This window comes from Chiloscyllium punctatum, chromosome 3 (assembly GCF_047496795.1).
Source record: "Chiloscyllium punctatum isolate Juve2018m chromosome 3, sChiPun1.3, whole genome shotgun sequence".
Taxonomy (NCBI): Eukaryota; Metazoa; Chordata; class Chondrichthyes; order Orectolobiformes; family Hemiscylliidae; genus Chiloscyllium; species Chiloscyllium punctatum.
Genome location: NC_092741.1, coordinates 44,944,473 through 44,968,481, shown reverse-complemented (window position 1 = coordinate 44,968,481; position 24,009 = coordinate 44,944,473). Strand labels below are relative to the sequence as shown.

The 24,009-nt window shown below is 44.8% G+C and overlaps 1 long non-coding RNA gene across 1 annotated transcript; it reads right to left on the bottom strand.

Annotated features, from left to right (window-relative positions):
- Positions 1 to 17,002: 17,002 nt before the first annotated feature.
- On the bottom strand, positions 17,003 to 20,999 carry LOC140458274 (uncharacterized). Its single transcript, XR_011953466.1, has 2 exons — positions 20,427 to 20,999; positions 17,003 to 18,611 (listed from the first exon to the last, which is right to left on the bottom strand). It is a non-coding gene; the product is annotated as an uncharacterized lncRNA (long non-coding RNA).
- Positions 21,000 to 24,009: the final 3,010 nt, after the last annotated feature.

Sequence of the window (24,009 nt, the reverse complement as noted above, 5' to 3'; positions counted from 1 at the left end):
GGAACAGCAGGTCATCAGGAATGCTAATGGAATGTTTTAGTTTCTAGCATTATTTCAAGTGGTTTGGAATATAAGAATTGTGAAGTCTTACTGCAACTGTGTAAAGTGCAAGTGAGACCACAACTGGAGTACTGTGAGCAGTGTTGATTTCCTTATGTAAGGAAAAGATAATTTCATTGGAGGCAGTTCAGAGAAAGTTCACCAGGATGATCCCTGGTATGGTTTTACAAGCTAGGCTTTAACAGGTTGGGACTCTACTCACTGGAAATTAGAATGAGAGGTGATTTCATTGAAACATATAGGATTGGTTAGGGGCTTGACAGGGTAAATGTGGAGGGGATGTTTCCCCTCATGAGACAATCTAAGACTAGAGGGCAAAGTCTCAGAATAAAGGGATGCCAATTTAAGACTGAGATGAAGACCTGTGGGGAAAAAGTCCTTATGCATATTTAAAACTGAGATGGATAGATTGTAGATCAATAGGCAAAGCAAGGGTTACAGGGAATGGGCGTGGAAGTAGACGTGAAGAATATCAGATCCTATTGAATGGCAGAGCAGGCTGGATGGGCTGAATGGCCTCCTCCTGTTCTTATTTCTTATGGTCTAAGTGTATTTTTATACAATTGGTTCAAGGAAATCTGGAATTTGTTCCATCAAAAGATTCTGGATGCTGGGTTAATTAAATTTGATCTAACAGAGATTGGCAGGTTTGTATTAGGTAAATGTAGAAATCAAAAGCTGGCAAATGGGATTGATATATGGGCCAGCTGTGGGTTAATTTAATACCAAAGGTGATTTGAGGAAAGGTCTACTCTGGATTTAATGGCTGGGATTCGATGGTGGGGTGGGGGGTGTCACCCATCAGTCAGAGAAACAAGAGAGAACCTGTATTCTCTATAGCTTCAAAATGTTCATTAATACAAACAAAACACTCAAAGGGATAGGCAGATGTTGGGTAGTTTAGAACCGGGGGCATAGCTTAAAAATAAGGAGGATGCCATTTCAGACCGAGACAACGAGGAATGTTTTTACTCAGTGGGTGATGAATTCTTTACTGCAGAGGGCTGTCGATTTGTCGTCAGTGAACTTTATTTTATTATCCGGCAGCTATGGACTGTGCCGATTGATCAAATATTCCCGATAATCAAGAGGTATACCAATCAATGTAAAAGCACACGCTAAGTAATAAAAAACATAATGCGGGGCGTGTACACAACGCTGTCATTCCTTACTGCGCATAAATCCCTTCAATAATATTGGAACTTTGCCTTAAATTTACCGGCAGAAAGCCTTTTCACTCCTCGGATATTACGGTAGATCGCGGTACCCCTGTGGCTGAGGAGAGATTGACTCAAAACTGAGTCAATTCTTGGTATTTCGTGTGGTCGTTCAATTGAACAGCAATCATATTGACATTGAGGTGAATCAACTAACCAACTGTTAATAGCTGAACAGAATTATCCTGAGACATCAAAACATTTGAAGAATATAATTTTCGCTGGTTTTTCAAGAGTAATGATTAAAACAACGTTTGCAGTATTTAGAGTAGAGGTTAATAGATTTTTGATTATCAGTCTCGTCAAGGATTGTGGGATAGTGTGGGTAAAAGGCGTTGAACCATGATTGTGTTAAACCTGAGAGCACACTCGATGGGCTGAATTGCCTACTCCCGCCCCACTATTCCTATGTGTGGCACATAATTGTTGTGCCTCTCTCTCATTCGCCCCTGTCTGTGAAGAACAATAACCTCTGTTCCAGAATAGTCAGATAATTAGTTGCTGTGCAAGGTCATTGACACTAGCCTTCTGAGCATTATTTGTCCTGGGAGTGATAGCCCTCCTCCATGACACGAAAATGTCGCAAAACAATGCAAAAATCTGTCTTACCACTGGACGCTTGATGAGCATGTTTGTGCATGCCATACATTCAGCTAGAGTGTTTGAGCAAGTATTATGTACTGGCCAGCAATATGTGTCACTCCCCACGTCTTGAAAGGCTTTGCCAGTGAACTGCAGTGAGTTGTCAGATACTAACCGCTCCAGTACACGAATAACTCAAAATGGCAATCATTGTTTTAGTGACGGTTGCACTTGTGTTGTTGCTAAATCATCGAGTGATGAGAAATTTAGAGAAGTAATCTGTCACAAGGATGTAAGTTTCCCCAAGCATCATGAATACATCCATTGCTATTTTTGTCCAAAGAGTGGACAGAATATTTTGCTGATGCAGAGGCTCCCTCTCCTACTAGGGTTAGTGTTTAACATGTCTCACATTCATTCAGGAGTCCTGGATTATTTTTATTCAACTCTGCCCAGTCCACAGCCTCACTTGCTAGCCTTCTTATACATTCATTACCCATGTGTTCCTGAAGACATATGGACATGATATGTTGGAATAGTGCTTTTGGTACTAGGACTTGTTTGCTCTTGAAAATGGCATGCCACAACATACCAAGTTAGTCTCTGTACGGCCAAAATGAGCAAATGTTCTCAGCAACTTCCATAATACTGACAGACCATCCTGAAATAATGATCTTTCACAATTCTTGCAGTTGCTCATCCTCAGCAGTTGCTGATTACAATTGCTCATATTAGCTGTGCTGAAAGTGTGACATATCTATCTTGAGAATGCCTTTAATGCCTAGAGTATCCACATAAGCAAGTGCGACATCTCTGTCTTTGTATAGGATGACTTCAAAGGCATACCCTTGTCCTTGTCCTTGGTTTATGATAGATCATTTTTAGTGTTTTATGATCTATTTCATTGGTGAATTTCTTGCCGAGTAAGTAGGTATGAAAACACACAATGCCAAATACCAGAGCTGATGTTTCTTGCACAATACTGGAAAAGCACAGCAGCTCAGGCAGCATCCAAAGAGCAGGAGAATCGATGTTTCGGGCATAAGCCCTTCATCAGGAATCAGGATTCCTGATGAAGAGCTTACTCCTGAAACATTGATTCTCCTGCTCTTCAGATGCTGCTTGACCTGCTGTGCTTTTCCAGCACCACACTTCGACTCTGATCTCCAGCATCTGTAGTCCTCACTTTCTCCACAATACTGGAATAGTTGCTTACACAGATAAGGGCATTTGAGCCACAATTAAAAGGTTTTTTAATGTGCAAAAGGCAGGTGTCTAAGCCATTTTTGCCATGCTTTGTCTTCCAGAATAATTTCTGTCCTGGGGTTATAGTACTGTAGTTGACAAGAAACCTACCAAGAGAATTAGTGTGTGTGGATGTGGCTTGAATCTGATGAATGATCAACATGCTGAGATCTGACCATACTTGTAAGCCTGCCAACATTGGACCAATTGTACCTACCAGCTAGAAGAGTTCAGGAAGCCAGACTAAGTTTGTATAATTGACACTGCAGTGCGTGTCCCACTGACACAAAATTGGCAATCTGTTATTGGCTGTGAGACAGCTTTTTGTAGACTGTACTATGGGTACCACTTACTGAGATATGTGTCTTTTAGAATATGTAGTTACAATACGTTGGCACAATTTAGGTTTTCAGGGTGTGTCCACCTGCCTTTTGTAGATATACAACATTGATAAATGTGAAAGTTTCTGATCGCCTTATACCATGGGCTTGCTGAGTTAGGTTTTCAATATGAAAAAGTTAGTCAGCATCCAAAATTTGATTTTTCTTATGCACATTGAAAGACTTTTGTTTGCTTGCTGAAGTTTTTTTAAATTGATTTTAAGCTCAGTGCTTGTTTGTTCCTTCCTTTCACTTGGTTTGCTGATCTGTCCTTTTCATTTTCCTTCTATATCACATTGTCTTTCAGTGTTGTAGCCCATTTAAAGCTGTTACTGCTTTTGGGACTGTGCCTTTGACAGGCAGTCGCCTGCAGTAGCAGGTTATAATCTAAGTTTATTTTTATCAGTTGTCTTGCCATTGTTAATGAAGGGAATGCAATAATATTTGGTTGCTCAGTTGGAATATAATTCCAGCTCAAATGGTCAGAAAATTCAGTGATTGTTTCATAGGAATCATTTAATAGTTTGCTTAAACCATGTATGAGCTGAAAATGCGTTGCTGGAAAAGCGCAGCAGGTCAGGTAGCATCCAAGGAGCAGGAGAATCGACGTTTCGGGCATGAGCCCTTCTTCAGGAATGAGGAAAGTGTGTCCAGCAGGCTAAGATAAAAGGTAGGGAGGAGGGACTTGGGGGAGGGGCGTTGGGAATGCCATAGGTGGAGGGAGGTCAAGGTGAGGGTGATAGGCCGGATTGGGGATGGGGGCGGAGAGGTCATGAAGAAGATTGCAGGTTAGGAAGGCGGTGCTGAGTTTGAGGGATTTGACTGAGACAAGGTGGGGGAAGGGGAAATGAGGAAACTGGAGAAGTCTGAGTTCATCCCTTGTGGTTGGAGGGGTCCTAGGTGGAAGATGAGGTGCTCTTCCTCCAGCCCTAGTGTTGCTATGGTCTGGCGATGGAGGAGTCCAAGGACCTGCATGTCCTTGGTGGAGTGGGAGGGGGAATTGAAGTGTTGAGCCACGGGGTGGTTGGGTTGGTTGGTCTGGGTGTCCCAGAAGTGTTCTCTGAAATGTACCGCAAGTAGGTGGCCTGTCTCCCCAATATAGAGGAGGCCACATTGGGTGCAGCGGATGCAATAAATGATATGTGTGGAGGTGCAGGTGAATTTGTGGCAGATATGGAAGGATCCCTTGGGGCCTTGGAAGGACCATGATCTCACCTCCCACCACCAAACCATCATCTCCCAGACCATCCATAACCTCATCACCTCAGGGGATCTCCCATCCACCTCCTCCAACCACATAGTCCCACAACCCTGCCCCGCCCATTTCTACTTCCAGCCCAAAATCCACAAACCTGACTGCCCTGGCCGACCCATTGTCTCAGCCTGCTCCTGCCCCACTGAACGCATCTCTGCATACCTCGACACGGTCCTGTCCCCCTTAGTCCAAGAACTCCCCACCTACGTTCGGGACACCACCCACGCCCTCCACCTCCTCCATGATTTTTGCTTCCCCGGTCCCCAATGCCTTATCTTCACCATGGACATCCAGTCCCTGGACACCTCCATCCCCCATCACGAAGGACTCAAAGCCCTCCGCTTCTTCCTTTCCCGCCGTACCAAGCAGTACCCTTCCACCGACACCCTCCTTCGACTGACTGAACTGGTCCTCACCCTGAACAACTTCTCTTTCCAATCCTCCCACTTCCTCCAAAACAAAGGAGTGGCCATGGGCACCCACATGGGCCCCAGCTATGCCTGCTTGTTCGTAGGATATGTGGAACAGTCCATCTTCCGCAGCTACACTGGCACCACCCCTCACCTTTTCCTCCGCTACATCAATGACTGTATCGGCGCTGCCTTGTGCTCCCACGAGGAGGTTGAACAGTTCATCCACTTTACCAACACCTTCCACCCCGACCTCAAATTCACCTGGACCGTCTCAGACTCCTCCCTCCCCTTCCTAGACCTTTCCATTTCTATCTCGGGTGACCGAATCAACACGGACATTTACTATAAACCGACCGACTCCCACAGCTACCTAGACTACACCTCCTCCCACCCTGCCCCCTGTAAAAACGCCATCCCATATTTCCAATTCCTTAGTCTCTGCCGCATCTGCTCCCAGGAGGACCAGTTCCACAACCGTACAACCCAGATGGCCTCCTTCTTCAAGGACTGCAATATCCCCCCAGACGTGATCGACAATGCCCTCCACCGCATCTCCTCCACTTCCAGCTCCTCCGCCCTTGAGCCCCGCCCCTCCAACTGCCACCAGGACAGAACCCCACTGGTCCTCACCTACCACCCCACCAACCTCCAGATACATCATATAATCCGTTGTCATTTCCGCCACCTCCAAACGGACCCCACCACAGGGATATATTTCCCTCCCCTCCCCTATCAGCGTTCCGAAAAGACCACTCCCTCTGTGACTCCCTCATCAGGTCCACACCCCCCACCAACCCAACCTCCACTCCCGGCACCTTCCCATTCAACCGCAAGAAATGCAAAACTTGCACGCACACCTCCCCCCTTACTTCCCTCCAAGGCCCCATTGGATCCTTCCATATCTGCCACAAATTCACCTGCACCTCCACACACATCATTTATTGCATCTGCTGCACCCGATGTGGCCTCCTCTATATTGGGGAGACAGGCCGCCTACTTGCGGAACGTTTCAGAGAACACCTCTGGGACACCCGGACCAACCAACCCAACCACCCGTGGCTCAACACTTCAACTCCCCTTCCCACTCCACCAAGGACATGCAGGCCCTTGGACTCCTCCATTGCCAGACCATAGCAACACGACGGTTGGAGGAAGAACGCCTCATCTTCCACCTAGGAACCCTCCAACCACAAGGGATGAACTCGAATTTCTCCAGTTTCCTCATTTCCCCTCCCCCCACCTTGTCTCAGTCAAATCCCTCGAACTCAGCACCGCCTTCCTAACCTGCAATCTTCTTCCTGACCTCTCCGCCCCCATCCCCACTCTGGCCTATCGCCCTCACCTTGACCTCCTTCTACCTATCACATTTCCAACGCCCCTCCCCCAAGTCTCTCCTCCCTACCTTTGATCTTAGCCTGCTGGACACACTTTCCTCATTCCTGAAGAAGGGCTCATGCCCGAAACGTCGATTCTCCTGCTCCTTGGATGCTGCCTGACCTGCTGCGCTTTTCCAGCAACACATTCTCAGCTCTGATCTCCAGCATCTGCAGTCCTCACTTTCTCCTTTAAACCATGTATGTCCTACTAACATAATGTTAATGTGCAAAGTTTGATATGGGAGAAACTATGTCCTGAGCATCTTCTAAGATTCCAGATTTGAGTAGGTGGGGTAACATGATAAAAGGAAAATTTTAGTAATTTATGTATATATTTTTATACTCTAGTTTATCTTGCACCTTTCCAATGTCCTGCAGATTAGGTTCTATTCATCAATACATGCAAGAGTTTTGCTTCTATCCAATTTACTCCACTTTTTCTTCACTCTATCAATTTATTCAGACAATTCATGGAAAGTAATCATAGAATCTCTACAGGTATAGAAGCAGCAAGTCAACACTGACCCTCCAAAGAACATCCCACCCAGACCCACCAACCCTGTAACCCCACATTTTCCCATCGCTAATCCACCTGGTTTGCATATCCCTGAACACCAGGGGCAAGTTAGCATGGCCAATCCACCTAAGCTGGTCTGTGGGAGGAAACCAGAGCACCCGGAGGAAACCCATGTAGACACCAGGAGAATGTGCAAACTCCACACACAACAGTCACCCGAGGGTGGAATCGAACCTAGGTCCCTAGCACTGTGATGCAGCAGTGCTAACCACTGAGCCACCATGCGGCCCTTAATTTAATGCAAACCAACACTGCTGATAGATTGAGATTAGATTACTTACAGTGTGGAAACAGGCCCTTCGGCCCAACAAGTCCACACCGACCCGCCGAAGCACAACCCACCCAGACCCATTCTCCTACATTTACCCCTGCACCAAACACTACGGGCAATTTAGCAAGGCCAATTCATCTGACCTGCACATTTTTGGACTGTGGGAGGAAACCGGAGCACCCGGAGGAAACCCACGCAGACACGGGGAGAATGTGCAAACTCCACACAGTCAGTCGCCTGAGGCGGGAATTGAACCCGCTGTGAGGCAGCAGTGCTAACCACTGTGCCACCGTGCCGCCCACAAATTGTGCCCAATTGCATTCTTTGTGAACATGAACCTAGTCACTGAATATCAACAGGCTGTCAAAATCAATGCAGAAATTGGTCCAGTCCTCACCTATTGTGCACACATCATACCAGAGGCACTGGATAATGATTAGTAGTAGTGAGCCTATTCTGGACCTATGGAATGCAGTGCTATAACTGTAACATTCAACAGGCTGGGATCAGCTAACTGAATGCAGAATCTTCTAACATTAGTTTGAAGTTAATACTTTGTTTACCTGCTGATTTACCATGAATGAAAATGGTTTGTTAATATGTGGATTATTTTATTTGATGTATTTATTTGATTTATTTATTGTCACATGTACATGTTACATGTATTCATTATCAATATAGTGAAAAGTTTTATACAATGTCACCACTGTCCAGCATCATCTTAAAAACACAGAAAATAAACCAAGACTTAGAATATAAAGGCATAATCTAAAGAAATAAAGTTAAAAGTTTAACATTACAGTCTTTCTTGTTAAGTGCCTTAGCCATGGACCTGGATCTGGGCTCTTCCACCCCAATGCTGAGACTAACATCGGCACAAAGCACTTGGGCAGAGTACCTTCCTATAGCTGTTGCTGGAACCGGCTCACCATTCTTAGGCACAATCTTGCCTCCATTGGTGTCATCACCACCATGAGTCTGGGTAAATCTCGGCAATGCAGCTGAAGCTGCCAAGTTCCAAACAGGGCCTAGCCTTGACAACATACCCACCATGCCAAAGGAGCCACTGCCGGGTTCCACACCGGACACTGGGCCTAAACTCACCTCCCTCCGCCACTGCCATCGCTGGGAACACTAACTTGCCTCCAATGTGCTGGACACCTTGCCACCACCAATGCTATCTGAACTCTCCACAAGAAAGTAAGTGAAAAAAGGGATAAAGGAAAAGAAAGAAAAACACAAGAAGTGGATGGAATGGCTGAGCCCTGAGGTCTGGGGCTCAGGAGCCCAAGGCTGCACTGCTTAGTCCAGTGCCATCTTGACTGGAATGAAATTTGAGTCTACATTGATCTCATGCTATAACTTGCATATCAATCGGTTAATATAGAGCAGACCTTAGTGTATACTTGAACATAAAAGTAGCACACAATCCTAGAGATCCCAATATGACCTCAGAGCAAAGTAAAAACAATCACTACAGGATTTTTCAGAAAAGTAATACTTAACCCATTTTCTATTATTGTGCTACAAATTAATGCCACTAACTCTTTCACTTTTATCTCACCCAAGGTGGGAAACCCAGGAGTTGAATTGTGGAGGTTCTGAATATTTTAATTTGAAAGGAGAGGTTTTTCCTTATTCTTCAAACTATGCAGGTAAACCAAGAGAGATACTGAGAGACATAGGAACAAGCCGAATTAACTGATGCTGGTTGAAAGTCTTCAAATTCTGTGATATATCTACCTAAGTGAGTTTTACTGGAGGTTTGTTCCACAAGTCTGCACTGTGGTGACTCCTGTAATAAACTTATTGAAAAAAGGCAAAAAAAAATTGAATGGACAAAAGAATTTCAGTGCTTTTGACAACTTGAAAGCTATGCTGACAATTACCTCAGTTATAGCAGCACCAAATTATGAGATGTCGTTCAAAAATACAGTAATGCCAGCGACATCAGTTGTGGGTGCTGTCTTGCTACTAGAAGACAAGATGGGGAATCGAATAGTTACTCAGTTATTTTTTGCAAACACTAATTGCACACCAACAAAAATGTTCAACAGTAGATAAAGAGATTCTGAATGTTACGTTGACTCTACAGAAATTCAATCTTGATATGTCGAACCAAACTGCGAGTTATATAAGCCACAATCTGTTGATTTTCTTTTTGGAAAGGTTTCATGACAGGAATCTTAATCTGCTTTAATGTTGCAACCATGTAATTTAGAAATCATTCATTTACCTGGCAAGTATTATGGCATAGTGGATGTTTTGTGAAGAGTAAACATGAAGGGAGCCAAATTCCACAATCAATGTTGATTCATGTAGAAATGCCTGTTATGAAAATCAGACAATGTAAATATATTATTGTTGTTATTAATGTAACATATGAGTAGTGAAAATAAGAAATGTTGGCAGAAAAGAAATCAAATAAGAATACCTCTTAAGGATGCTGTTTCATTTTTTTTCTTTGGGGGTAGGGCTTTTTGGTGTATTCTGGAGTTTGTATTTTAAAAGAGAGGAAGTTAGATGTGGGTCAGTTCTTCAAAGGCTTTTTTTCAAACGTGCCAGAAAGATATTTGGAAGTGAAAAGTTCATGCCCAAGAGCTCATAAAGGAAGCATAAACTATTTCCACAGTCCAGGGAAAAGAAACACTCGAAGATGTCAGTTGATTAAAAACTTTAAAGATTGAGGTACACGTGAAATTTCTCCAAAATTGAGTATTTGTCAAAGTGTAGTTTTAAAACTTTCTTTTGTTGCTCATGTTAAGGTCTTTCTGATTTGGTTTCTGTTTTGTTTGTGTAATAAACTTATGATCTGCTGTTCAAGATCATCTGCATCCTTACTTGAATATATTTCCATGAATAATTACCATGGTAATCAACTGCAAAGAGGCGTTCATAGATCTATCAAGCCAGCTTTTGTTCTGGAACCTGGATCATAACAAATTGAATCCACCTACTTTTCAAGTGATGTGTCCCAGATTAGGTCCTTAGGTCTCTTTTATGTCTTTCCCCTCTCATCCTAAACCTATGCCCTCTAGTTTTGGACTCCCCCACCCCAGGGAAAAGACTTTGTTTATTTATCCTATCAATGCCCCTCAAGATTTTATGAACCTCTATAAGGTCACCCCTCAGCTTCCGATGCTCCAGGGAAAGCAGTTCCAGTCTATTCAGCCTTCCTTTATAGCTCAAATCCTCCAACCTTGGCAACGTCCTTGTAAATCTTTTCTGAACCCTTTCAAGCTTCCCAACATCATTCTGATAAGAAGGAGACCAAAATTGCATGCAATATCCTAAAAGTGGCCCAACCAATGTCCTGTACAGCCACAACATGACCTCCCAACTCCTATACTCAATAAAGCTAAGCATACCAAATGCCTTCTTTGCCATCCTATCTATCTGCACCTCTACTTTCAAGGAACTATGAACCTACACTCCAAGGTCTCTTTGTTCAGCAAAACTCCCCTTACTGTTCTTCTTAAGGTATGGTGTGCAGAGTTTTAGTGCCCATTATTTTAGCTGAGGCCTACCTGGTAATTTATGAGGTTTCCCATGACTACCTGTCTTTTCTATTTAATGCCTTTTTTCCACAAAGCCAAGAATCACATTCTGCCTTATCAATTCATAGAGTCCTCGAGTCACACAGCACGGAATCAGAACCTTCGGTCCAACCAGTTCATGCTGAACGTAACCCCAAACTAAACTAGTCCAACCTGCCTGCTTCTGGCCCATATTCCTCCAAACCTTTCCTATTCATGTATCTATTCTAATATCTCCTAAAATTGTACCCACACCCATTACTTCCTCAGGACATGCATTTCACAAGCGAACCACCCTCTGAGTAAAAACTTTGCCTCGTATGTCTTTTTTAAATGTCTCTCCTCTCACCTTAAAAATGTATCCTCTTATCATGAAATTACCCATTTTGGGGAAAAACCAACTACCATTAACTCTATCTATATCCCTCATTATTTTATAAACTTCTATCAGGTTGCCTCTCAGCCTGCTACACTTCAGTTAAAAAAGACCCATGCTATGCAGCCTTCGTTTATAACTCAAACCTTCCATACCCAACAACATCCTGGTAAACCTCTTCTGAACCCTCTCCAGCTTGATAATATCCTTCCTATAACTGGGCAACCTGAACTGAACGCAGTATTCCAGAAGAGCCTCACCAATGGCCTCTAAAACCTCAACATAACATCCCAATTCCTATACTCAAAGGTCTGAGCAATGAAAGTAAGTCTGTAAATGCCTTTTTTAACCACCCTGTCTATATGTGATGCAAACATCAAAGAATTGTGTATCTACACCCCTAGGTCCCTCTGTTCTATGACACTCCCAAGGCCCTGCCATGAATTGTATAAGCCCTATCCTTGTTTGTTGTACCAAAATGCAATGCCTCGCATTTATCCCGATTGAATGGTAGGCAGTGACCAGTGGGGTACCGCAGGGATCAGTACTGGGACCGCAGCTTTTTACAATATATGTTAATGATATAGAAGATAGTATTAGTAATAACATTAGCAAATTTGCTGATGATACTAAGCTGGGTGGCAGGGTGAAATGTGATGAGGATATTAGGAGATTACACGGTGACCTGGACAAGTTAGGTGAGTGGTCAGATGCATGGCAGATGCAGTTTAATGTGGATAAATGTATGGTTATCCACTTTGGTGGCAAGAACAGGAAAGCAGATTACTACCTAAATAGAATCAGTTTAGGTAAAGGGGCAGTACAGAGAGATCTGGTTGTTCTTGTACACCAGTCAATGAAGGTAAGCATGCAGGTACAGCAGGTAGTGAAGAAGGCTAATAGCATGCTGGCCTTCATAACGAGAGGGATTGAGTATAGAAGCAAAGAGGTTCTTCTGCAGCTGTACAGGGCTCTGGTGAGACCACACCTGGAGTACTGTGTGCAGTTCTGGTCTCCAAATTTGAGGAAAGACATTCTGGCTATTGAGGGAGTGAAGCGTAGGTTCACGAGGTCAATTCCTGGAATGGTGGGATTATCTTACACTGAAAGACTGGAGCGACTGGGCTTGTATACCCTTGAGTTTAGAAGACTGAGAGTGGATCAGATTGAGACATATAAGATTATTAAAGGATTGGACATTCTGGAGGCAGGAAACATGTTTCCGCTGATGGGTGAGTGCCGAACCAGAGGACACAGCTTAAAAATATGGGATAGACAGAGATGAAGAGAAACTTCTTCACCCAGAGAGGGGTGGCTGTGTGGAATGCTCTGCCCCAGAGGGCAGTGGAGGCCCAGTCTCTGGATTAATTTAAGAAAGAGTTGGATAGAGCTCTCAAGGATTGTCGAATCAAGGGTTATGGAGATAAGGCAGGAACAGGATACTGATTAAGGATGATCAGCCATGATTATATTGAATGGTGGTGCAGGCTCAAAGGGCAGAATGACCTACTCCTGCACCTATTGTCTATTGATCTTCATCCACGATTTTTCAGCCCATTGACCCATTTGATCAAGATCCCTTTATAATCTTATAAAAACTTCTTCACTGTCTACTGCAGACTATCTTTTATATAAATGACAAATAAAAGAGGACCCAGAACAGCTCTCTATGGAACACCTTTGGTCACAGGCCTCCAGTCCGAAAAGCAACCCTTTACTATTAATCTCTGTCTCTTGCCATTAAGCCAATTATGTATCTAATTGGCAAGCTCATCCTGAATCCCATGTGACCTAACTTTACTAATTAGTCTACCATGCAGAATCTTGTCAAAGGCTTTACTAAAATCTAAATAAACAACATCTATTGCTCTGCCATCATCAACCTTTTTGATAATTTCTTCAAAAACCTCAAATTTGTGAGAAACAATTTTCCTCACACAAAACCATGCTGGCTATCCCTAATCAATTTTGCCTCTTTAAATGTCCATAAATCTTATCTTTTATAATCACCTCCAACAAGATACTCACAAATGAAGTCAGACGCACAGGTCTATAATTCCCAGATTTCTTCTTACAACCTTTCTTAAAGAAAGATAAAACATTAGGCACCCTCCAGACATCAGGCACCTCACCCATAGATATAGATTATACAAATATTTCTGCAAGGTGTCTCATAATTTCCTCCCTTACTTCACCACAATGTTCTGGGATACTTCAGATCAGATTCTGGAGATTTATCCACCTTTATATTCTCCAAGACCTCCTGAACTTCCTCTTCTACAACATGAACTGTTTTAAAAATATTGAATTCTCTGCATTCTCTCAACTCCAGTTCTATTCCCACAGTAAAAACTGATGCAAAATATTCATTTAGTATCTCTCCCAAGTCCTGGGTTTCAACACAAAGATGACCTCCTTGATCTTTAACAGGCCCTCTCTCTAGTTACCCTCTTGCTCTTAATGTATTTGTAGAATCTCTTTGCATTATCCTTAACCCTATCTGCCAATGCTATCTCATATTTTCTCTTTGCCTTCCTAATATCTCTCTTTAGAATGCCCATCTTTCCACTTCCAAGGATTTTCAAACATGCAACCCGAGATCTCTCTCTTCTTAAACCTCCTCAAAGCAGTGCCATTCAGATTAAACCTCTCCACATTTTGGTTCTTCCAAAATACGTCATTTCACACAATTCCACATTAATTTACAGCTGTTCCATCTCTGATTCTGCCTCCACCTAAATTTTCAAGAAGAGTTCCAAAGACTCATGAACCTCTGGGAGAAAGCAAAGGAGTGACGCTCTGAAAGCTAGTACTTCCAATTAAACCTGTTAGACTATAACCTGGTGTTGTGTGATTTTTAACTTTGTACACCCCAGTCCAACACCAGCACCTCCAAACCAAATTCACCTATCTCTGTTTTAAATTGGCAACCCTTGATTTTTAAACAGTGACTCAAACTACTATAGATTCATCTATAAAATATCATCTCCATAGCCATTGTGTCAAGACCCTGAAGATCATATGTTTCAAATTATTTTCAAGCGTCTGTCCCTAAATAACTAAAACAGAATAGACAGTGAAAACATTGAAACTCAAATATTCTGTACAACTTCATGCTTGTAATTTCTTCTCCTAACAAATTACAGAGAAGTGTTAATCTCAGTACACAAGCCTTCTTAATCAGGAGGGAGAACATTTCTTCTAACACTGGTTTAGAAAGCTACACTGGGCTGATTTTCTTTGTAAAGGAAAATATTACATTTGTGGAGAGGAAAGGCTAGTTGTGGGAAGAATTGCATTCATAACCATGGAGAACAATATTGTAAACAAATGGGTGAAGATATTATTTGAGAGCTCTTAGGACTTCACTACAAGTAACAAAAACCAGATTTTTTAATGATGCATTCACAATGCTGTGACCAATACCCCTACTTGCAGAGCATGCAATTGGATTATCTCTTCACTATTGGAGTTGTTGTCTCTATCCTTCCAGGTGAAGATAAAAGAGCTCAGGTCATTATTCAAATAAAGGACTGAGGCAATCTCCCAGTGTTCTAGATAACATCAATCCTTCATTAAATCAAAACATCTGGTAATTAACACATGCCTAGGATATGAATTGAATTGAATTGAGTTTATTCTCACGTGTACCGAAGCACAGTGTAAAGCTTTGCCTTGCGAGCAATACAGGCAGATCACAGAGTTAAGAAATATAGATAAGTAAGTAATAGGTAAACGGTGGCAAAAACAAAATCACAGGTACAGGCGAATGTTAAGAGTTTGTGAGTCCATTCAGTATTCTAACAACAATAGGGTAGAAACTGTTTCAAAACCGGCTGGTGCATGTGTTCAGGCTTCTGTACCTTCTCCCCGATGGTAGAGGTTGTAGTAAAACATTGCCAGGGTGGGATAGATCTTTGAGAATGCTGGCGGCCTTTCCTTGACATCAGGCCTGGTAGATGGATTCTATAGATGGGAGGTTGGCCTTTGTGATTGTCCAGGCTGAGTTCACACTCTTTGTAGCAGTCGCTGATCTTGAATGGTACAGTTGCCATGCCAGGTAGTGATATATCCTGGCAGAAAGCTCTCGATACTGCACCTATAAAAGTTAGCAAGGGTATTTGCCTTCATGCCAAATTTCCTCAGCTGCCTGAGGAAGAAGAGACGTTGTTGGGCCTTTGTAACCAGTGCGTCCACATGAGGAGTCCAAGAAAGTTTGTTGTGGATGACCACTCCCAGGAACTTGACACTCTCCACTCATTTCATCTCTGTGCCAAACGTCAGTAATGAGATCTTTGGTTTTGCTGGCATTGAGAGCTGGGTTGTTCTCAATGCACCATTTTTCCAGGTCTTCCACTTCCCATCAATAGTCTGTTTCATCGCCATCTGAGATTCGACTGACTATGGTGGGGTCATCAGTGAACTTGTAAATGGTATTAGTCTGGCATTTGGTGACCCAGTCATGGGTACACAATGAGTACAGTAGGGGGCTGAGTACACACCCCTGGGGGGGGGGGTGCTCCAGTGCCAGTGTGTCAGTGTTAGCGAGGATGAAATATTGTCCCCAATCTTCACTGATTGTGTCCTGTGGGTCAGAAAAACTGAGGATCCATTTGCAGAGAGTGGGGCTTATTCTGAGATTACTAAATTGAGTAATCAGTCTTGAGGGGAGAATAGTGTTGAAGGCTGAATTGTAGTCAGCGAGTAGGATTCTTACATAGCTGTTCTTGGTGTCAAGATGTTCTAGGGAGGAGTGAAGGGCAAGTGATTTCGCATCTGACATGGATCTATTGGTCTGATAGGCAAATTGGAGTTGGTCAAAAGTAGTAGGGAGGCTGCAATTGATTAATGCCATGACCAGCCTTTCAAAGCACTTCATGACCACCAAAGTTAGGGCCATTGGGGGCAGTGGTCATTGAGCCTTCTTGAAACAGGCAGGGACAGTGGCCTGCTGCAGGGTGAGGTTAAAGATTTTCAAGAAGACTTCTGCCAGTTGATCTGCACATGCTCTGAGTGCACGGCCTGGTACTCTGTCTGGTCCCATCACTTTCCTTGGATTTACATGAAGGAAAATTGATCTGACCTCTGGTGCAGTGACAGTTGGGATAGGTTAATCAGGACTTGTCGGAATAGGTGTCACCTCTCTGCTGCAATTCTCCTCAAAGTGAGCAGAGAAGGCGTTGAGATGATCTGGGAGGGATATGTCATCATTCACGATCTTGCACTGTCCCTTTTTAGAACCTGTGATGTCATTTAATTCTTGCCCTATTGCTGGGTGTCTCTCTGGGGTCTCTAGTTTGGCTCGGTATTGGTCCTTGGCCATCTTAATGTGAGACTTCTTTGTACAATGATTGGAACTTTTCCTCCAAAACAGTGACTCAATTTCAGATAGACTTAATTGGTCATAAAGGAGTTTGGGAAGCACTCCGGATATGAAATTTGCTTTATCAATGCATCTTTTGTTCATTACATGCCAGCCTTTGGTATATTGGAGAGCTAAGATAATGTAATAAAATCTCAAACGTGACAATATCAGTGTCGGCTGCATATTTCAACTGCAATTTGTAATCAGAGCCCTTTGTCTCATAATTCAGACTCAAACAAAAACTTCAAAAAGTCATTAAAAACCTATCCTGAGCTGGGAAAATCCATTTGACATTCTATGCAGTTACCCATACCATCTCTTTCTCTCATACACATGCACACACTCAAACTAGTGTTCAATCAGTTTATTGGAACAGTTCAAAGATTTTCTTTTTTTCAGAACAGTTTGAAGCAAGGCTTACATTTTTAGAGTCCTTTAAAATGATTTGCCAGGTAAACTTTATTTACAGCAGGAACATATTAAATCCCCCAAAACAAAATTTGCATTTTAATCAACAGCAATTAATTATACAAAGTTGTAATACAGTACATCTTGTACAAAAAAAAATGAACCAATGCATTTGGAAATTGGTTTCATGATCACAAAGAAACGTTAGTCTAATATTAAATCAGAAAATATATATACCAAATGCGATTAATGTAATTAACAGTGAATCCCATTTGAAATGATGTCCTTCATTAAACAGTACCTGAAATTTTCTCGGACTGGGCACAAGGAAGGTACCAAGTAACTGAAGGTCACGGGCAACACAGTCACTTATTGACTGCACTAACCTCTCACTTGTAAAAGATAGTAACCTGCAAAAGGTGAATTCACACTTCCCTTTGCATTGGCTGTTAACTATTACCCTGTGAGTGTGCAGTTCACATATAAAAAGCGTCGTTTATTTCTGTTCGAATTTCAGTTTAATGTATTCTTTAGTTCTCCGAATTGTAAACGCCAAATTGTGAGCAGGTGGTGTCAAAACGTGCTTGTAAACATCCAACCTCTATTATCAGATAACCAAATTGGAAACCGACTGTCTCTAAAAGAGATGAAAATAAAACCCTTTTCTGTAGTCATTATCTCCGGCAGCTTACAAGTAAAGAATTGGGATGTATGTGTGAATGGGAGGTGATGTGTGGATGGGCGTTTTCAGACAACTCAATCTTCGCCTCCACCACGAAGACGGCTCCCTCATTGAATCCAGCAATTGGTGGTGTGTCGCTTTTGAAAATTTGCCGCCGGTGTTCACCTTCGTTATGAGAGAGGGCCGGCTTATAGTGAAGTGAAGTTAGGACAGTGGGGGTTGGGGGAAGAATCTCAGGTTGCTCCCCATCCCATTACTTACACAGAAAAAAAGAAGGGGGAGAGGGGAGGGCTAGGCGCCGGTACACAGGTCCTCTTGCTGGTTTTCAGGCGTGGTAACAATCCGGGCGTGGCATGAAGAGACAGAGAGAGAGCCCATCACATACATACACACACACACACACACGCATAGAATACATTCGACTCCAACTTGCTGGTTTCAGGAAGCTAGAGAGAAATAATTTTGGCTTAAATAGGACACTCAAACTTACAACGCCAGTGAGTTTTGGTCTTGAGAAAGCGAAAGGGACACATACACACAGAGAAAAAGAGAGAGAAAGAGGAAATCTCTCCTGACGGAGCTGCCTGCCCCGCGGGTGAGGGATGGTTGGTTTGACCGGAGTGTTGCCTGTTGCCCAGGGCTGGGGCTTGCCCGGCCCCTAGCAGCAGAGGTAGGCGATAGAGGCGCCGATGGTGAGCGGGAGCAGCAAACTGGAGGGGCAGTGCAGATTGGCGGGCGGGCCTGTGCTGTTGGCGGGGCTCTGGCTGGGTGAAATATTGCCCAGGGTGGACTCTACCCCCGAGGTCGAGTTGGTGCTGTTGAGAGCGGCGACGTCTGTGGTGGACTTCGTTGTGGAGGTATTGTCCGCCTGGAGAGAGACAGAGAGAGAGAGAGAGACCATCAATGGCGGCCACACCCACTCAGCACAACAGGCAGCAGCGACCAGCTTGGAGGTGGTGGCAATGTCCCTACCTGTGAGTGAGGAGGCCCGACTTCAAATCCCACCTGCTCTGGAAAGGATGCAGGCACGATGGGCTGAATAGCCTACTCCTGCTCCGTGACCAACCTGCTGATTGGCCGCAGACAGTATGGTCCCCCCAGTGAAGGGTCTTATACCCCCCTCCTCCCTGAGTTATTCCCCAGTAGCCAGCACCGAGTTACCCAGGGGAAGGTCAGGGAGAAAGCAAGTTCCTGAATAGATATCTCACTGTGAGGGGACATGGGGGGTAATCGATATCTCACCGCGAGGGGACATGGGGGGTAATCGATATCTCACTGTGAGGGGCATGGGGGGTCATCGATATCCCACTGTGAGGGAACATGGGGTCATCGATATCTCACTGTGAGGGGTAATCGATATCCCACTGTGAGGGTCATGGGGGGTAATCGATATCTCACTGTGAGGGGCATGGAGGGTGAGGGCAAAATCGATATCTCACTTTATATGGAGTGGGGAAATCGATATATCATTGTGTGGGGAGGTGGGACGTGGTGGGGGCGGGGGAGGTTGGAAGAGGAGGGTCATTGGATGAGGAAAATTTAATTGGACTGAAATTTCTGCCGATGTTTATAGTTTCCTGGAAATGGAACCGAGCAAGGTGGGCTCCTGCTGACCCCTCTCCGCTCTCCTTCCCACCCGCTCCCCCACAATGCCCAAATACCGAGCCGAGGGGAGTGTGGAAATGGCCCGGTGCCGAGTCCCTGACGGGGGCTGGGGACAAAGACCAGGAAAGGAATGCGCTGCTGTGTCTCCAGGGAAAAGCCGAGTCTCCATCCCTTCCCTCTCCCACCGACCCAATGGTCAAAGTCCGGCAGAGAGCGACACCCGGTTTCATCACTCCCTGAGCTCCGTGCCCACAGCCGTACACAGCACAGGGGAACAAGGTAGAAACCTCTGTACTGGATTAGTGATGCTGGAAGAGCACAGCAGTTCAGGCAGCATCCAACGAGCAGTGAAATGGACGTTTCGGGCAAAACCCCGAAACGTCGATTTCGCTGCTCGTTGGATGCTGCCTGAACTGCTGTGCTCTTCCAGCATCACTAATCCAGTATTTGGTTTTCAGCATCTCCAGTCATTGTTTTTACCTTGTTGATAGAAACCTCTGTACAACAGGGGATGGTGCTGGCGGCCCAACTCCCGGGGCCAGAGGAAGACAGCGCCCAGCCCGGTGTGACAGTGGGGAGTTGGAGAGAGGGAGGGAAAAAGGGAGCGAGAGGGAGAAGATGGGGAGAGAGGATGGGGGAGGGTGGGAGAGGAATGCGGAGAAAATGGGGGTAGGATGGAGGGAGTGTGTGAGAGAGAAAGGATAGATATATTCCCCAATCTGAGAAATATTGAGAGCAATTCCACGGAATCGCGTACTCTCCAGACCCAAGCTTTCACTACCTTCAGTTCAGTATCACACACTTGGAGCAGTAACACAGAGGTTCCTTATAATTTCTGAAATCGTTCCCAGTGGACTCGGTGGTAAATGTGAGCCGGCTGTCTCTCCCACTGTCAGAGAGAGAGGGGGCTGGGGATCCACTGGGGTAGAGGGTCTGTCCCAGTGTTACAGTCAATCAGCCAGTCACTGTCACCCCAACATTACCACCTAAGCATCAGCGACACGCACACACACACATACACACTCACACACACATTCACACACACACACATATACACACACACAACCTTGCTACTTACCTTAATCTGCAGTAAAACAGCCAGTGCTAAAGCCCCGAAGTATACCATCCAGATTTTTGTCATTTTCTTTTCTTGCTCGCCTTTGAAAAGGTGCTTCTTTTTGTCTGTGAATTTGGGGGTGTCTTCTCCAGTCAACCCCCTGAGAAAATCCCTTTACACCGCGCTGTTTCTCTCTCCCTCTCTCTCTCCCTTTACACCGTGCTGTTCTCTGTGTGTGTGTGTGTGTGTGTGTGGCTGAGATGTGGAGGAGAGAGCTCCGAGTTCCGAGTGGCGGCTGAACGGAGTATGGAGAGCAGCTTTTATACGAGGGGGCGAGGCAGAGACCGTGAATGGATCACATTGGATTGTGGAGGGTCTAGCGGCACATAGCGCTCCGCCTGGACACAGAGAGTGGCGTTGGTTACACCAAGAATTCCTGTTCTCACTCTCCAACACGGCGCCAAGACCGTGATCACCCGTCCCTGCATCAGTCCGCACAGTATTTACCATTTAACCAACACAGCCGAAGGGACACTGGAGCCGAAACGTTAACCTTCATTTCCCTGCTGAGTTTTTCCAACAGCTTCTGTTTTTGTGTCCAGGCTGCTCTCCACATTTCTCACCACGAGTCTTCCCCCAACCACTACCCCACTCACACACACACCTGTCTTCAAATCGCCCGCTTTTCCTCCACATTCCCCCCTCCCTGTGTCCCTATCAGAGGCACTTGCAGGGCTCACACCCCCCCCCCCCCGTGTCTGGAGAACAGCGTGAAAGCAGGTCATTCGGCCCATCGAGCCCATACCGACCGTCCAGAGAGCACCCCACCCAGACCCACCCTATTCCTGTAGCCCTGCATTCCCCATGGCTAATTTAGCATGGCCAATCCATCCACCTTGCACATCTTTGGGCTGTGGGAGGAAGCCGGAGCACCCGGCGGAAACCCACGCAGACACGGGGAGAATACGCAAACTCCACACAGTCACCCCAGACTGGACTCGAACCCGGGTCCCTGGCGCTGTGGGGCTGCCGTGCTAACCACCCCCAAAGTGTGATAGGTTTATTTGTGTAAAACTCTCGTCGAGCGCCCAATTTTGATAAAGTCAGGGTCATGTTGAACAGGAGCATTGAGGAGGTTCCTGGGCTGATGGATCGCTCTGTTTGGAAACAGAGCAGAGCTTTTGCGAATGTGCTCTTTGCGGTGCCGTGTTGGGGAGCGGGATGTGTCCTGGAAGGAATTGGTTGCTTCTCACCAAGTCACTGGACAGAAGTGGCCTGAGGAGGGGACGGCTGCCACTATGCCCTGAGCCTTTTCCCACAGATTGCGGGGATCAGTAAAATGTTCAATGTTGGATAAATTAAATATTATTTGTCACTGGGTCGAAATGTCCCGATCTGCTCAGGTGCGGGACGGGCACCCACATTTATTGGGACGTAGAGTGGATTCAATGAGAATGATCCTAGCTCTTGTATAAAAACAGGGTTGGAGGATTTGAGCTAGGGGGAGAGGTTAAACAGGCTGGGGCTGTTTTCCCTAGAGCGTTGGAGGCTGAGGGAGACCTTGTAAAGGTTTATGAAATCATGAGGGGCATGGATAGGATAAATAGACAAGGTCTTTTCCCTGGGGTAGGGGAGTCCAGAACTAGAGGGCATAGGTTTAGGGTGAGAGGAGAAAGATATAAAATAGACCTAAGGAGCAACTTTTTCAGCAGAGGGTAGTCCGTGTGTGGAATGAGCTGCCAGAGGAAGTGGGGGAGGCTGGTACAATTGCAACATTTAGCATCTGAATGGGTATATAAATAGGAAAGGTTTGGAGGGATATGGGCCGGGTGCTGGCAGGTGGGACTAGATTTGATTTGGGATATCTGGTCGGCATGGACGAGTTGGACCGAAGGGTCTGTTTAAGTGCTGTACATCTCTATGACTATGACTCTATCAAGGAGTCAATGTGGCATTGAGGTCGGTGCTGGGATCACTGACATGATTTCATCAGTGGACAGGGTTTGTAAAATAATACAAAAAAAATGTTGAGTTGACTTGAACTTAATTTTGGATACCTTTCATTTCACTCGGAGCCGGGCTCAGAATAAAGTGAAGACTAAAATGCACGCGGTTCCAAACTCAAACATCACTGACCGAACCCACAATCTGGGGATGGAGAGACTTGTGTAAGTGCGACCTCCGCTGGACATAGCGATTAGCACAGCTGAAGGAAACATATACTCCGAGTGCCCTCTCCAAGTTTTCACCTTTGCTTTCTTGGTCAGTATCGACTACTGACTTCACCAGCAAATCGAGGGGCTCTACACCTCCACCTCTGCTCAAAGCTCCTTTACGGTTACCTTGCCTTCCACCTATTGTGAGGATTCCGTTCCCCTAGTTTGTCTTTAACCTTACATCAATACCTCTGATAGGCCTTCCTTTATCCTCAAGACCCTCACCTTCTTTAGTTGATAGGGTCCCCCACGTTTCAATCTATTTTTGGCCCTCACTCTTTTCTGCCTGTTCTGGATCCACAATAAGGTTACCTTGTCATTGTCTTCTATCTAATTAACTTTCCATGTTCAAAAGATCATTCTCAGCTCCATTTCCAACATGATACAACACCAACACAAATCTTTTTCTTACCCTGCCCTTTCAGTATTGGAAAGGGACCATTTCCTTTGTGACAACCACTCCTCAGTCACCTGTAATAACCCTGGGCTCCAATCACAGCACCTTTCCATGCAAGCACAGTTAGCCTGACATCGGTCGTTGATAAGATCTTAGAGTGCATTATTAAAGACAAGATTACAAAGTATTTGGAAGTGTATAGGGTAAAATGTAGCTGAGTCTGCACTCTTCATCAAGGGGGTATCATGCCTGACAAAGCTGTTAGAATTCTTTGAGGAGGTAACAAACAAGCTCAGACAAAGGAGAGCCAGTGGACGTGATCTTTTTTGGATTTCCAGAAGGCCTTTGATAAGGCTTTGCACAAAAGGCTGTGAAATAAGGTAAGGGCCCATGGTATTAGGGCCTAGGTACTGGCATGGATAGTGGATTGACTGGCAGAATGCAGAGAGTCGGGATAAAGGGGTCTGTTTCAGCATGGCAGCCAGTCGCTGGTGGAGTTCTGCAAGGGTCACTGTTGGGACCACAACTAGTCACGTTATGCGTTAATGATGGGGACAAAGGGACTGAGGTCATTGTTGCTAAATTTGCAGATGACACAAAGATAGGCAAAGTGGCAGGTAGTGTTGAGGAAGTAAGGAAGTTGCAGAAGGACTTTCACAGGCTAGGAGCATGGGCAAAGAAGTGACAGATTGAATACAATGTGGGAAAGTGTGAGTTTATGCGCTTTGGTCAGAAAAATAAAGATGAAGACTTTTTTAAACAGGAAAAGACTTTTGGAAGCACAAAGGGACTTAGGAGTCCTAGTTCAAGATTTGCTTAAGGCTAACCTGCAAGTTCAGTTGGAAGGCAAATGAAATGTTAGCATTCATTTCAAGAGGGCTAGAATACTGGATCAGGGATGTACTGCTGAGGCGCAGGTCAGACTACATTTAGAATATTGGAGCAGTTTTGGGCCACGTATCCAGGGAATAAGAATGTGCTGGTCTTGGAA